General features: G+C 45.3%; 1 long non-coding RNA gene across 1 annotated transcript in view; it reads right to left on the bottom strand.

Moving 5' to 3' along the window:
- Positions 1–16806, bottom strand: part of LOC141102501 (uncharacterized) — a 32637-nt gene extending 15831 nt beyond the window's left edge. Inside the window, exon 1 of the long non-coding RNA XR_012235125.1 lies at positions 16703–16806. This is a non-coding gene — a long non-coding RNA (uncharacterized lncRNA). The remainder of the gene's footprint in view (positions 1–16702) is intronic.
- Positions 16807–17156: the final 350 nt, after the last annotated feature.

The raw sequence follows: 17156 nt of genomic DNA, 5'->3' as shown, positions 1-17156 counted from the left end.
TTTAAATTTCGTACCTAGGGGGTGTCTATAGTATGCCTGTAAAGGGGCGCATGTTTCCCGTGTTTAGAACAGTCTGACAGCAAAATGACATTTCAAAGGAAAAAAAGTCATTTAAACTACTCGCGGCTATTAATGAATTGCCGGTCCGACAATACACATAAAAGTTCATTGATAAAAATGGCATGGGAATTCCCCACAGGGGAACCCCGAACCAAAATTTAAAAAAAAATGACATGGGGGTCCCCCTAAATTCCATACCAGGCCCTTCAGGTCTGGTATGGATTTTAAGGGGAACCCCGCACCAAAATAAAAAAAAAAATGGCGTGGGGTCCCCCAAAAATCCATACCAGACCCTTATCTGAGCATGCAACCTGGCAGGCCAAAGGAAAAGAGGGGGGACGAGAGAGCGCCCCCCCTCCTGAACCATACCAGGCCACATGCCCTCAACATTGGGAGGTTGCTTTGGGGTAGCCCCCAAAACACCTTGTCCCCATGTTGATGAGGACAAAGGCCTCATCCCCACAACCCTTGGCCGGTGGTTGTGGGGATCTGCGGGTGGGGGGCTTATTGGAATCTGGAAGCCCCCTTTAACAAGGGCACCCCCAGATCCTGGCCCTCCCCCCTGTGTGAAATGGTAAGGGGGTACAAAATTACCCCTACCATTTCACTAAAAAAGTGTCAAAAATGTTAAAAATGACAAGAGACAGTTTTTGACAATTCCTTTTATTTAAATGCTTCTTCTTTCTCCTATCTTCTTTCTTCTTTCTTCTACTTTCCTTCAGTTTCTTCCTCCATCCTCTTCTTTTTCTGGTTCTTCTGGTTCTTCTGGTTCTTCCTCCGGTGTTCTCATCCGGCATCTTCCTCCGCGGCATCGGCGTCTTCTTCCCTTCTTCTCCTTGGGCCGCTCCGCATCCATGATAGCATGGAGGGAGGCTCCCGCTGTGTGACGCTTCTCTCTTCTGATGGTTCTTAAATAATGGGGGGTGGCATTCCCCGTGATGTCAGAAGGGGGTGGGGTTACATAACGGGTGACCCCGCCCCCTCTGACATCACGGGGAATGCCACAGGGAAGTCCTGTCAGGTCCCCGTGAGTCAGAGGGGGCGGGGTCACCGGGTGGCCCCGCGCCCTGTTGTTTAAGAACCGTCAGAAGAGGAGAAGCGTCACACAGCGGGAGCCTCCCACCATGCCATCATGGATGCGGAGCGGCCCGAAAAGAAGATGAAGACAAGAAGATGAAGAGAAGAAGATGAAGAGAAGAAGATGAAGAGAAGAAGATGAAGAGAGAAGCGTCAAACAGCAGGAGCCACACTCCATGCCATCATGGATGCAGAGCGGCCCGAGGAGAAGAAGGGAAGAAGACGCCGACGCCGCGGAGGAAGATGCCGGATGAGAACACCAGAGGAAGAACCAGAAGAACCAGAAGAAGAAGAAGATGGAGGAAGAAACCGAAGGAAGATAGAAGAAAGAAGAAAGAAGATAGAAGAAAGAAGAAAGAAGAAGCATTTAAATAAAGGAATTGTCAAAAACTGTCTCTTGTCATTTTTAACATTTTTGACAGTTTTTTTGTAAAATGGTAGGGGTACAAATTTCACACAGGGGAGGGCCGGGATCTGGGGGTCCCCTTGTTAAAGGGAGCTTCCAGATTCCAATAAGCCCCCCGCCCGCAGACCCCCACAACCACCGGCCAAGGGTTGTGGGGATGAGGCCCTTGTCCTCATCAACATGGGGACATGGTGTTTTGGGGGGCTACCCCAAAGCACCCTCCCAATGTTGAGGGCATGTGGCCTGGTATGGTTCAGGAGGGGGGGGCGCTCTCTCGTCCCTCTCTTTTCCTGCGGCCTGCCAGGTTGCGTGCTCGGATAAGGGTCTGGTATGGATTTTTAGGGGGACCACACGCCATTTTTTTTTTTTTAATGTTGGCGCGGGGTTCCCCTTAAAATCCATACCAGACCTGAAGGGCCTGGTATGGAATTTAGGGGGACCCCCACGTCATTTTTTTTTTAAATTTTGGTTCGGCGTTCCCCTGTGGGGAATTCCCATGCCGTTTTTATCAATGAACTTTTATGTGTATTGTCGGACCGGCAATTCATTAATAGCCGCAAATATCAAATAACTTTTTTTTCTTTGAAATGTCATTTTGCTGTCAGACTGTTCTAAAAAGGGAAACATGCACCCCTTTACAGGCATACTATAGACATCCCCCAGGTATGAAATTTAAAGAGATATTATACTTTTATTGTTTCACTTTAAGCATTATTAAAATCACTGCTCTCGAAAAAACAGCCGTTTTTAAAACTTTTTTTTGCATTGATCCATGTCCCCGGGGGCAGGACCCAGGTCCCCAAACACTTTTTATGACAATAACTTGCATAGAAACCTTTAAAATTAGCACTTTTGATTATTCATATTCGTGTCCCATGTTCGTAACTTTAACGGTGTTCGCACAAATTTTTTGCCTGTTCGCAAGTTCTGGTGCGAACCGAACAGGGGGGTGTTTGGCTCATCCCTAGTCTGGGCAATGATGCAATGCTCCCCTTATTGTTCTCTTCACGCCATGAGGCAAGAACTGTCTCTGACCATTCTCCCTTATGTGTCCAGATTCTCACATCTGGCGTAGTCAAGCGGGACTATTGGTAAGTTAATCTGTTCTGGTTGTCGCTATTTCCTAGCCCGGATCCCATACATAACACTCTCTCCATGTTTGTTAATCTAAACAAATCGTCGGCTAGTCCTGGAATTTTCTGGGACACACTGGAGGCCTTTCTACGAGGCCAATTTGTCAAAACAATCGCTGCCATAAAGACCAAGACCAGATCCTGGGAATCTGTGCTGCGGGAGTTTGAGAGGGCTTAGTCAGTGTTCGTTGACTCCCCCTCTGAACAAACTGAAATGGCATGGCATGAGGCCCAACATATAGCTAAGAGTATGGTTTTAATGAAAGCTGAAAACAAAAGGTTCTTTCTTCAACATAGATTTTTTGAGGAAGGGGAAAATACAGGCCATATGCTAGCAATATATACAGGTAAAGGTGCAAAGAACTAGAATAATGATTATGCCACAGTGTTATAGACCATAAATTCATTACTTTAAAAGCACAGTAATTTGTGTAAACATGAAAAGTGTAAAGAGTCCATGAACTTTTGGAGTATTGAAAAGTCCAAGGACCATATATGGTGACACTGGGGGGTCCCACACTCAAGGCTGCCATCAGGAGGGAACAGAAACCATGTTCCAGTACACTGAGAAAACACAAGGAGAGGGGCGCCTCTTGGTGCTGATATATGACAGGTTTAATGACACCTATTACAGGTAAATCACATTTATAAGAAGTCAAAAATAGGCATGAACAGGTCCCAGCTGCAATATAAAGCGTACAGGGGAGGGAGAGGGGAGTGGCCAGCATAATGATTTTAAAGTGATTGGCAGCCCACCAGGCAATGGCTCAATGGCAGGATCAACACCATGTAGTGACGTATAGTACCGGACAGGGGGACAAAGGATTACATGGCATTTGTTAACACTTTTAAAAAGAGATAAGTTAAAAAGCAGTTTTAAAAAAACACTGATGTAAATGAACAAACACACAATAAGCAATGAGCAGCAGCAATTATGATCATATGAACATAGACAGATAACGGACAGAAAGGGATAAATCAATAGTGCAAACATGATAGTAAACATAATGCACATAGGCAACAATTAGTAAGAAATTCAAAGAAATTTAAGAAAAATGTATATATGATAAAGTATAGTATATAGTAATAATACCGATTTGTATGAAGAAATATGAAATAAACTAATGCCAAGAAGTAATAAATTAATTAAAATGGGTTCATGGATTATTAAGAGGTTAGAGATTTTTAGAGATTTTTAAAAAATTAAGAATTCTTATCAATCCATGAACCCATTTCAATAAATGTATTACTTCTTGGCATTCATTTATTTGTTTATTAGTTTATTAGTTTATTCCCCCAACAGGGATTCGGGTGTGGAAAAAATTTCCCTTTATGCCAACATCACACTCTTCTTTATCTGGGGGACACAGATGCATCCCTCACCAACGCAATGACAGTGATTCAGTACATTGGCTCTTTGTCGAAATTTTCCATCAACTGAAACAAATCGGTTCTTTTACCTTTGGATGATCCAATGGTTTTGCTACCGGTTGCTGCAAAATCCCCTAAATTAGTCACCACATTCAAATATCTGGGAGTGCAGGTGTCTGCCAATCCATTGAAATACTTAGAGGAGAATTTACTCCCCCTTTTCAAGAGACTCCAAATGACCTGTAATACTTGGTGTAAGTTACCACTGTCAGTAATTGGTAGGATAAACCTAATTAAAATGTTTTGGTGCCCCCAATTGCTGTACATTATGCACAATTCCCCTCAATGGATACCCCGCAGATGGTTCACTCGCATTGACACCCTATTCAGATCTTTAATATGGAAAAAACAAGTAGCTAGGATTCATCTTTCCACACTGCAATATAACAAGGATTGGGGAGGGGCAGTGGTGCCTAATCCTAAGCTTTATTTTTGTTTCAATATATTTTATTTTCAAAATGAGAAGAATACAGCATAAGCATAGATAAAATAGTGGTCTACATTCCTTTGGGAGAACCTTAAGTCACATTAAAGATTAGGTGGTTCCAACAGGGTTAAACTAGCTTTCCATATACAAGATGAGTATAATGTGCAGTAGGGATTTGACCTGAAAAAACAGTATACAAACCTAGCTCTGGTGAGAGCCTTTGGACAGAAGAATAGTGATCGAAGAGCATCCATGAGGAAAGAGGAAAAGGAAGAGAGAAAGAAAGAGATGAAATAAGGGGAGGAAAAGAGAGAAAGTGAGTGGAAGTCGACTGTGGGGATCACAGCAACACCGCTATATACCAAGAGGATATCAAATGAGAGTAACGCCCACGAAGGTTGCCCAAGGTTCCCATGTGAGTTTGAATTTGTCTGAGCAATCTAGGATGACACTAGCCATCTTTTCCTGATTCATGATCCAGGATATCTTTCTTTTGGCCAGGAGGGTGGAAACGGAAGGTTGTTTCCAAGCCCTGGCCAGTGTGAGTTTTGCGCCCAGTAGAATGAAATAGATGAGGCGTTAGGAAACTCTTGGGTGCCCCCTGTACCGGGAAGTTTAGGAGTGCAATGAGAGGCGACATTTGAATAGATAGTGAGGTAATTTTGTTGATCCAACTAAATATCTTGTGCCAAAACTGTCGTATTCTGGGGCAAGTCCACCAGGTATGAAGCATATCCCCTCGTATATCGCAGCCTCAAAAGCAAAGAGGAGATGTTGAGGGGAAAATCGCTGCCAGTTTTGGGGGACTAAATACCATCTGGTTAAAACTTTTACACTAGCTTCTATAATGTTGAAATTAAGAATACCTTTAAACGAGCGAGAAAAATTTCGGTGCCAGGTGTCAAGTTTCCAGTGCTGCGTTAGGTCCTCTTCCCATTGAAGCATATATGATGTCTTAGCTCGTGCTGATGAGATTGTCTTATAAACCACCAATATACCCCCCCTCTGCTCACCGGCCTGTCCACACCATGATTCGTATGCAGTGATTAAGGGGCCATTCGGGAGTGTTTTACACTTTTTCTGTAAGAAGCTGGAGAGTTAAGCAAATCGAAAGAGTTCTGAGGCAGGCATTTCTAAATTACTTATACAGTAAGCTTTAGTGATAGGGCCCAGAGGTCGAAGGAAGTGTCCGATCCTGTAGAGGCCTTTGTCAAGCCACCATTTAAAGGATCTGATATTAAGACCTGGTGGGAATTCAGGGTTTTGAAAGATGTGTTTAAGAGGTTCTATGGGGGAGGAGAGCTGAGGGTTTTTTCTTAAGTTATCCCAAAGAGCTAATGAATGTGAAAGCGTAGGGGCCATGATTGGAGGTCTCAGATTTTTGGGGCACCACATAAGATAGTCTAAATTATGGAGGGGGACTGCCTGTCTCTCAATATTTATCCAGTCCGGATGTTCCCATTGCGAGTAAACCGCCGAGATCTGTGCTAGTTGGGCTGCTTGGAAGTACCAGAGTAGGTTGGGGAGGCCCAGACCCCCTTCTTTCCTAGATCTGAACAGGATTGATTTAGAGAATCTACGTCCTCCTTTACCCCAGATAAATTTGGTGATTTTGGCTTGGAATTGTGTTAAACGGGCTTTATCAATAGGGATTGGGAGGGCTCAAAAATATTATAATATGCGTGGTAAGAGGGTCATTTTAATTGAGTTAATTTTGCCAAGCCAGGAGAGAGAGAGAGCCCGGACCAGCTTGTCAAGTCTTCCTCTAATTTTTTGTATAGCTGAGGGTAATTCGCTTGGTAGAGGAGCTTGATCTTGGGGGTTAATTTAATCCCCAGATAGGTAATATATGAGTCATTCCAAGTGAACCGAAAGCTCTCCCTGAGCCTGGCAATGAGTGGGTCAGAAATGTTAATGTTGAGAGCGTGTGACTTGTTTTAGTTCACCTTTAGGCCTGTAATCATTCCAAAGTCGTCTAGGAGACAACAAATATTGGGAAGTGAGGTTAGAGGGGACGAGATAAACAGTAGGATGTCATCCGCAAATAACGCACATTTGTGGTGACGGGGGCCACATTGGATGCTCTGGATATTTGGGTTGGATCTGATGGCTATTGCAAGTGATTCAATTGCTATGGTGAAGATCAGTGGGGAGAGAGGACACCCCTGTCTCGTGCCTCTGAAAATGGGGAAAGACTCAGAGTAAAATCCTTGCAGACGCACCTGAGCCGAAGGGGAAGAATATAAAGCATGCATAACATTTAGGAATGAGTCTCCAAAGCCCCAACGTTGTAGGATATTGAATAAATACATCCAGTGAACAGAATCAAAGGTCTTTTGGAGATCTAGGGATAACAGGCAACCTTGTACGAGAGCTCTTATCCCAATTAGAGTTAAGGAGGGAAATTAAATCTATTGCGCGTCGTGTTTGATCAGGGCCTTGTCTCCCGGGGATAAAACCTACTTGGTCCTTATGAATGTATAGGCTAATAAAGGAAGCCAGGCGGTCTGCAAGGATTTTGGTCAGTATCTTTAGGTCATTATTAATGAGGGAAATTGACCTATAATTATTAACCGAGCTGGAGTCTTTATTGGGTTTGGGAATGACTGTGATGTGGGCCATGTTGAGTGAGGAGTCTAATTGTCCCCCCTGTCTAAGGGCGTTAAAGAAGCGGGCAATATAGGGAGCTAACGTAACTAGAAAATGATTTATAGTAGGGGACTGAGAAGCCATCAGGGCCAGGAGCCGAGTGTGATTTCAAATTCTTTATGACCATGCAAACTTCTTCCGCAGATATAGGGGCATCCAGTTTTTGGCGGTGATTATCTTTTAATGTAGGTATTTGAATATTGTTTAGAAAACTATCTATCACCTTCTGAGATGGACTTTGGTCACTGCTATATAAAGATTTGTAGAAATTTTGAAATTCTCCCATAATACGATGGGGATTTTGCGATAAGGTGCCACCTTGAATTCTAATTTTAGGGAGGGCTGGGGATCTAAATTTTGGGGAGAGCCTACTAGCTAACATTGAGCCTATCTTATCGCCTTGACAATAGAATCTATTTCTATTCCACCGAACCCATTTTTCGCCCCTAGTCATGAGGGCCAGATTTAGTGCCATTCGGGCAGCATCTAATTTAGTAATGAGAACTGATCTTGGATCCGTCTTATGTTTTTTAGCTAAAGCTGAAAACTCCTTATCAAGCTTTTCGATTTCTGCTTTATTGGACTTGTTGATCTGGGAAGCTATTTGGATTAGGTGACCTCTGAGCACTGCCTTGTGAGCTGCCCATAAACAAGAGGGACCAACATCGGGTGTGTCGTTGGTAAGAAAATAGTTTTGTATATGCCTTTCGATTTCCGTTGCTCTGATTGGATCGCTCAGGATGGACTCATTGTGTCTCCATCGTCTATCTGGGTTCCTTCCCTCCGGGCGACGGAGAGTTAGGATTACCAAGGAGTGATCTGACCAGACCACGTCCTTGATATGTGCCTTGTTTGTTAAAGGAACAGAGGTCAAGGAAAGGAGAATATGATCTATCCTCGCGAACGATCCGTGGGAGTTGGAGAAGTGAGTGAAATCCTGAGCAGTAGGATATACTTCCCTCCAAATATCAATTAGGCCGTGTTGAAAAAGCAGTTTGGCTATTCTGAGGTTTTGTTTGGTGGGTCTAGTTTGATGTTTTCCCGGAGGTCTGGACTTGTCCAGCCCCTGGTCGAACGCAATATTGGAGTCCCCTCCAAATATCACCGTACCTTGTAAGAGTGGAGTCAGTTTCATTAACATGTGTTGAAAAAAGGCTAATTGACCTCTATTAGGGGCATAGTAAGATATAAATGTGTACAATAGTCCATCTAAGTCTCCTACTAGAAGTAAGTACCTGCCTTCTGGGTCTTTATGTTCTGATTTTAAGGTGAATTTGCATCTCTTAGAAAAGAAGATGCCAACTCCCTTAGTTTTGTTTTCAGCGTTCGTCAAAAAAAGGAAGGGAAGTTGGGGTGTGCATAAATTGAAAGACTTTGCATCGTTTAATTGGGGAATTTAGACCCTGTACATTGTGAGTCACTACCTTGAGGGGTGTTTTTACCGCAAGATTATCAGCCATTGAGCAGAGGAGGATGGCGATCAGGGAATCCAGCAGCACTTACCATCAAGTTTCCACGATGACCAAGACGGATCACATGCCAATGTGAGACTTCAGAGGGCTTTATGTAGTATCGGTGGTCTTCCCCCCAATCGACTTCCAAAAAGAGACTGTAGTAAATGCCTTGAGAAAGAGAAAGAAGATTAGAGGAGAAAAGAAAGACGAAAGACAAGGGAGTCTTCCGTAGGGTGGAGGTGACAGAAGCCTCCATCTAGGAGCAAAGTGAATTTTAGAGTCCCTCTAACTGACAGGGACTAAATTGTATAGAGGATGGTATAACCCGATCCACTAGACAAGAGGGGGTGCATGAACACCACTCCAGCAGGAAGGCCGCTAAAACTATGCCAGTCAAGTCATCGAAAAAAAACTTACGCCTGTTATGGGCTCTGGGCCTGTTGGTACACATAAGAAAAATGAGCCCTAGAACTAGAAACTAAAAACAGACAGTACACCTCCAGGCAGCTTAAAAACTCAAATAGCTAGGGTTAGGAGGTGAAGGTACACATAACCTATATACTTATTAAGGCTAGGCAGCGAACAATCTTAAAACAAAGATATAAAAAATAGGAAAACTGGATCCATAAGGGGAATTTAAACCCACGGGAAGGGGCTGAGGTAAATGTAATGTTTAATTCACTAGAAAAAGGGAAAGCCCCAATGTCAGGGGAGGTGTAGGGAGAGAGAAGACCTTTAAGTTAGGCCGCCGGATTGGTACGAGGTCCACTCTCCATGTCCACCTCTTGACCCACCACAATGGAGGGTGAGTGAGAGGGGGAGTGTGCGACCTCAATGCATGATGAGTGCATTGTCCTGAGGTATTCTCATACCCGGGTGTGGGCGCCCGTGAGGCCTCCTCATGAGAAGCGTAGTATGAAACTAAAGGGGTCTCATCTCATGAGAAGTCAACACATGGCAGGATTCTCCCTAGATTGTCACTGGGGAGAGACAATAAGTCCCGGGGGGAAAGTGAAAATGTTAGAGTTGGTAGAGACAGAAGGGTCATGGAGGAACTGCTTCCTTAGGTTTCTTGAATCTTGCCGATTCCCACACTGGAGTCAGAGGGCTGGTTGGGAGGTGTCTTTTAGCGGAATTTGGAGGACATCCAGGTAATTGAAGGTTTGAGTCCAAGCTGATAAGGCCTAGTTGGAGCAAAAGTTTCTCTTCCTCTTGAAGCGAGCCAAAGGTGAACGATTTGCCTTTCCAAAGGAATTTGAGCTGGAACGGAAAAAGCCACCAGTATTTAATTTCTTTGTCCATCAGGATTTGGAGTAGTGGCTTTAAAGCTCTCCTCTTTTGAATGGTGGAGGGGGACAGATCCGCGCAAATTTGCAGCTGGTGACCTTGAAAAACAATTTTGGGTAGTGATCTAGATTTCTGCATCACCTCCTCTTTGACAGAGTAGAAATGTGGTTTGACCACGATGTCGCGGGGTAGGCCGTCAGCTCTAGGTGGTTTGAGAGCTCTATGGGCCCGGTCTAGCTCCAATCTGTGTTGTGGAGTGTCAGGAAGTATGTCCTTGATGAAAGCTTTAACAGTTTCGGGTATGTCTTTGTAAGATTCGGGTAGCCCTCTTAGCCTGAAATTGTACCTGCGGTTTCTGTTCTCAAGGTCGTCGATCTTAGCGTGCGCTGTCTCCAGCTGATCTTGTAAAATCTGTATACAAGCAGTATTTTGATTAGTTCTGGATGTGGTGGCTTCCAGGTGAGATTCTATAATTTCCATACAAGTTCCAATGTTTTGAAGATCTGCTTTTATATCGTTCGTTATCTTGTTGGCTGTGTTAATTAGACCCCTGTCTAATAGCAACGCAAACTTATTAAACAAGTCTGCTACATCCACCGGCTGGAGTGGGCCCGAATCCCTGGGCTGTAGTAGCTGGAGCGTCTGGGGAGGGCCTGCCGCCATGGGGGAGAAGTCCAGGCTAGCTAGTGAGCATCCTATGAGGGACTCAGTGGATGCAGGCGATGTGGGGTCAATAATCTGGTGCTGTACAGCCATGTCTTGTGGCAGTAGAGAGGGGGAGGCCGTGTCTTGCATGTCTGTGAGACTTACTGAGGTAGCACAGTGAGGGTCCGTCGCCATCTTGGCCATTCTGGGCCGGGTCTGTGTCGCTTCGAATGCGAGACGGAGATTACGTCTCACGGCTTCGGAGTACATAGGGGGGGTCCCCGGGTGTTCCGCAGCTCTTGGGGAGGGAATCCAGGCGATCGTGACCGTTCGGTCTATCCGAAATGCGGCCGATGCTGCTGGGGCGGGATGGAGCTCTCGGACTAAGCGTCCATGTTAGGTGCTGCCACGCATGCGCCTCCTAAGCTCTATTTTTATGCCTCCCAGCTACAACACTTGAGTGGCTTTGCGTTACCAAATTAATCTGACGTGATCAATGGCCTGTTGCAGACTGGAACGCTAACTGCTTTCATTTTAGCGAGTTTAGAAGCTAGACTACCCAATCTGCCACAATCGGCACCCACCATAATTCCCTTAAAAAAACTCTTGGCTACAGCTAAAAATAGTTTGGGGATATTATGATTTCTTACCGACACCCCATTTTGGCACAATCCAAATCTGGCAGAAGTAAAGTTTCCAGACATGGAAACTAGCTGGCATTCGCAATATTTCCCAATTATATAACCAGAACATTCTAAAATCCTTTGTGAACCTTCAGGCAGAATTTAACCTACCTGGACAACAATTTTATAAGTACCTCCAATTGAGACATGCTCTCCAGGCCCAGGGTCGTACATCTACACTTTCACTATCGAGTCATCCCTTGTTGAGGGATATCGTTTATGGAGAAGAGAAAAAGGGCCTGATATCTCATATCTACTCAATCCTACTATCATCCATACAAGACCCAGCGATAATACCATGTGGGAGGGGATGGACACAGGACCTAGGGGAGATAAATGATGAAATCTGGGAGATGTGTTTGCAATCTGAGTCGATTACATTGGTCTCACAGTCACACAGGTTATCTCATTTTTTTTTTCCATGATCATCTATTTATTATTGCTACTACTACTACTACTAAACAATGGACAAATAACAAGAAAGAAGATGTTCAAAAGGCAATATACCAATCATTATGTAATTTAATTTCTTAACTAATTGGCCACGATCATCTACCCCCCGGGACCTCACGCACCCCACCCCTCTGGGAACTTACAGTGGTAGTGCGTAGCTTTCCCAGGAGACCTCCGACCCACCATCCTAATGAAGCAGGAGCCCGCTGACCGATGGATCTGGGGTAACCCCAGAACCCCCCGGTACAGCAAGATGTGTTTGAAGATCTAGCTTGTAGAGTGCTCAGGGCATCCCATACCCTAGAGACTAAAGGGGAATTGTTCTCAAGACCTCTGTCACATCTAATGAGCTACTGGCTCACAACATGATGAGAGGGACTAGGGTTCCCCCGTGAAAGAAAGGAAAAGGTGTGAAAGGGCAGAGAAGGGTTGGATTCAAGGAGGAGGTAAAGATCCCTCAGTGTACTGCGCTACTCCCGGAATTAGGGGTATGTTGCAGTGGATTGCCCAAGGTTCCCATATACCGTAAAATGTACCTAATTTATCATTGAGTTTTGCCACAATTTGTTCTTGGGCCATGATCCAAGAGACCTTTCTCTTGAACCCAAGAAAGGATACACCAGGTTTTTTCCAGGCTTTGGCTACTGTTACTTTGGCTCCTAAGAGGATGAAATAGACTAGTGCCTGTGAGTGTCTGGGAAGAACTACGATATTGCTATTTAGAAGAGCTACCTGTGGGTTGGGGGTTATCGAGACTTTTATGATTTTGCTGACTGTACTAAAGACTTTCCGCCAGAGTGATCGAATGCGTGGACAGGACCACCAAGTGTGCAACATCGTGCCTTCCAACTCGCATCCCCTAAAACATAGGGAGGAGGACCCTGGGAAGATAATCGCTAGTCTAGCGGGGACATAGTACCATCGCATCATTACCTTCACACTGGCCTCAATAAGAGAGACGTTAAGGATTCCCTTATAGGCTCTATTAAATGAGTTATACCATGCCTGTGTGGACCAAGAGATGTCCATTTCCTCCTCCCAGGCTCAAGCGTAGGCTGGTTTGTCTGTGTGTGACTTTAGAGCAGAGTAAATCAGGGAGATCCCCCCCTCTGGACCTCGGTGTTAACACACCAGTTTTCATAGGGGGTAATCGAAGGAAGATCCTTTTTGTGGGACCAGATCGAATGAAGGAAGTGGGAGATTTGGGAGAATCTGAAAACCTCGGACTCCGGCAAATCTAGTTTTTTTCTCCAGTAAGATAACTTAATAGGACCATTAGGGGAGAGGAAGTGACCAATTCTATATAAGCCTTTGTCTGTCCACCATTGGAAATCTTTGATGGCTAACCCCGGTGAAAAGTCTGCATTGTGGAATAAATGGGCTAATGGTTTCATTGGTGAGGTTAGGTTATGGTGAGTAAGGAGTCTAGAGCACAGGGCCATAGAACGGGAGAAGGTAGGAGACATAATGGCAGGCCTGAGTTTCGGACTACACAAGAGGAGATAGTCAATAGTGTTCCTCGGAATGGCGCATCTCTCCATCGAAAGCCATTCAGGCTTCTGTCTTTTTGAAAAGACCACCAAGATTTGGGACAATTGAGCCGCCCGGAAATATTCCCACAGGTCAGGCAATCCTAATCCCCCTTGAGATTTCAGCCGATAAAGAGTCTTAGAAGGACATCTGTATACCTTACGCCCTCACACAAATCGGGTGATCTCCGATTGAAATTTGCTAAGGACTTGTTTCCTTATCGGGATTGGGAGGGAACGGAATAAATACAATACCCAGGGGAGCAGGGTCATTTTCACAGCATGAACCCTACCCAGCCAGGACAGACCACATCTCGACCACCTCTCTAGGTCGCTCCTACATCTTTTAAATATAGGCGGGAAGTTGGCTTTGAAGAGACTATCTATCTCTGGGGTGATTTTAATGCCTAGATATGGGATTTCGGATCTGGCCCAAGTAAATTCAAAGTTGTTAGAGATTTGAGTTAGTAGGACTGAAGGGACTGTTATATTTAACGCTATTGATTTGGCCATGTTTACCTGTAGGCCTGAGACTACACTAAAATTCCATAAGATTTTTTAAATAGTGGGAGTAGACGTTAAGGGGGAAGTGACATATAAGAGGAGATCATCTGCATAGAGTGCACATTTATGCTCCTGTCCTCCGCACCGTACTCCCCTAACGTCTGGGTTAGTTCTAATTGCTACTGCCAATGTTTCAATCGCAACCGCGAAGAGGAGAGGGGAGAGAGGGCACCCCTGTCTGGCAGGGCTGGACTGGGACAAAAATTTGGCCCTGGACTTCCTCATGACTGGCCCACTTTAATTTTGAGTCCCCCCAACAGCGTCCCCCTTACAACAGAGTGTCCCCAACAGCGCCCCCCTTACATCAGAGTCCCCCCAACAGCGTCCCCCTTACATCAGAGTCCCCCCCACAGCATCCCCCTTACATCAGAGTCCCCCCAACAGCATCCCCCTTACATCAGAGTGTCCCAATCAGCAGCTCCCTTCACAGAGAGTCCCCACCAGCAGCCCACTTCACATAAGAGTCCCCACCAGCAGCTCCCTTCACATCAGAGTCCCCACCAGCAGCTCCCTTCACATCACAGTCCCCATCAGCAGCCCTTCACATCAGTGTCCTCCCTCTCCTCCCCCTCCCACATGTACTCACCATTTTTGAAGGCAGCTTCTCGTTCCTCTCTCCAGTCATGTGATAACAAGTGATAGGGAAGAGAGGAAGGAAAGTCTGCCGTTGGTCTATCTCCCCCTGCAGGCTGGAGGGGGCATAGCGCCTAATGGAAGGAAGCTTCTTCTCCTGACAGGAGTGAAATTGCGATCACTCACTGTCAGAGAGGAGTGGCTCCAGGACTGCACCTGACTGGCCCACTGAGACATCAGCCCACCGGGAATCTCCCGGTAGTCCCTATGGCCAGTACAGGCCTGCTGTCTGGTACCCCTCCCTATCTTGAATGGTTCTGAGTATCTACCCATGAGACGAACCTGGGCAGAAGGGGACGAGTAAAGGGCTTTAATCAGATTCAGGAAGTACGGTCCCATCTCTGTAATATCATAGTAAGGTAGGACCAGTCAACTGAATCAAAGGCCTTGTGTAAATCTATGGATAGGAGGAATCCTGTTTGAGGAGAGCTCCCATCCCACCTTGATTTGAGTATAGAAACAACGTCTATTGTTCTGCAAATCTGGTCCGGGCCCTGTCTCCCAGGGATGAAGCCCTCCTGATCTCCATGAATATAGTCTGCAATGAAGCTTGCTACTCTATTGGCCATAATCTTTGTCATTATTTTAATATCATTGTTTATAAGGGAAATAGGTCTATAATTACCCAACTCGCTGGGGTCTTTATCCGGTTTTGGAATAACTGAGATGTAAGCAGAATTGAGATCAGATCCCAGGAGGGCTCCATTCCTGAGGGAGTTGAAAAACTTGGCCATATGAGGGGTCAAGCATGGACCGAATTTCTTGTAATAGCCTGTAGAAAAGCCATCCGGGCCAGGGGCCGAGCCATTTTTAAGGGAATTAATGGTGTCTAGTATCTCTGTGGTAGAGAAAGGGCTCTCCAGGAGCTCCCTATGGTCTTTCGTTAGGGAGGGTAACAAGATATTATCGAGGAACTGGTCAGTTATCTGATTAGGGGGGTTTAGGATTGTATAGCTTTGAATAGAAAAGGGAGAATTCTTCCATTATCTTTGTTGGGTTCTGGGTTAAGTCCCCGGAAGAGGTTTTAATTTTGGGAAATGCAAAGGAACGTTGTTTAGGACTGAGCTTTGCAGCCAGTCTGGATCCCATCCTGTCAGTTTGGGAGTAAAATTTAGCCCCAGTCCACCTTAAATATTTTTCAGCTGCTGTTGTCAGGGCAAGGTTGAGGAGAGCTCTAGATCTGTCAAGGTCTCTTAGCATCTCGTGAGTGGGGTGTGTCTTGTGTGACTGAGATAATGTACGGTATTCCGCCGTTAGTTTCCTTATGTCCGCTTTATGTTCAGCTTTGAGTTTCGAGGTTATCTGAATGATATGTCCCCTGATAACTGTTTTGTGGGCTGCCCATACCGTTAAGGGGGATACAACGCTCGTTTGATTTACTCGGAAATATTCTTTAACGGCTGCTTCCAGAACTGAACACTGAATCATATAGTTTAGAAGGGATTCATGTAGGCGCCAACGGGGAGGTCCTCTTGGTCCTCCCGGTCTCCGGAACGTCATAGAGACCATCGAGTGGATAGATAGCGACGAGTCTATAATTTTAGAGCTTAAGATAAGTGGGATGGTATGTGACCTGGTGAAGATGTGGTCTATCCTGGCGAATGAGTTATGTGGGGCGGAGAAATGGGTATAGTCCTTATTGTGTGGGTTGGTTTCCCTCCATAAGTCAATCAACCCTTCCTCATGGAGAAGATTAGCAATTTTGGTGCCTTGCTTAGAGGGCCTTTTTGGTTTCAGTTTCCCATTCGCCGACTTGTCCAAAGCAAAGTCAAGGGCGGTATTTGAGTCTCCTCCCATAATCACCGTTCCCTTCAGGTGCGGGCGTATTGTACTTAACATAGAATTTAAAAAAAAATGTTGTCCCTTGTTAGGTGCATAGTAAGATACAAAAGTAAAAAATTCGCCATCTACATGTCCTGACACTACCAAGAAATGGCCTAGTGGGTCAACTAAAACATCCGGCTGTGACAGATTGATGTGTTTAGCAAAACAGACGGCTACTCCCTTGGTTTTATTTTGAGCTGATGCCAAAAAGAATTGGGGGTAGTGCTGGTGTAGAAATTTGGGAGTATAGGAGGCTGGAAAATGTTTCTCTTGTAATAGTAAGATGTCCGAGTGCATTGAGTGGTAGGATTGGAAAAGTTTTCTACGTTTGATAGGAGAGTTCATCCCCTGCGTGTTGTGTGAGATCATTTTGAGGGGTGAGGGAGAGTTGTTTGTATCAGCCATGGTCCAGAGGGGGGGTGAGCAACCCCAACTTCCACTTCTTACCTTTGAGTCGCTGGGCGAGTCCACCCAGAGACCCAATTTGGTGTGATGTCAACCCGATCGAGCCCAGGAATTGGGATCCGGAGACCTCCCTATGTCCAAGAGAGCCTGTAGTAAGATGTGAGAGAAGAGACAGAGGGGGGGAGAGAAGGAGATAAAGAGAGAAATGAAGAGAGAGAAGCGGGTTAAACCATGAAGCATGTGAGCCAAACCTTTACTATAAAAGACCATTTGCTGAAAATAAAAAAACATTGGGGTCCCCTGACCCCGCCGAACCCCAGAGGAAGAAATGGTGACACATTTCCACCCCAACCAAAAAGTGGACTGGTGAACCCTAATCAAGGGACACCAAATAGAGACCAGGATCTCCTAAGAAAGCCTGGGCCCTAAGGGAGGTGCACTGAGTCCACCACAGCCCCAGCACCTCATAATTCGCTAACTGAAGACTACCCTCTAG

Source organism: Aquarana catesbeiana, linkage group LG07, assembly GCF_042186555.1.
Source record: "Aquarana catesbeiana isolate 2022-GZ linkage group LG07, ASM4218655v1, whole genome shotgun sequence".
NCBI classification, from domain to species: domain Eukaryota; kingdom Metazoa; phylum Chordata; class Amphibia; order Anura; family Ranidae; genus Aquarana; species Aquarana catesbeiana.
Note: the sequence above shows the minus strand (reverse complement) of the source record. Positions and strands in the feature narration are given on the sequence as shown.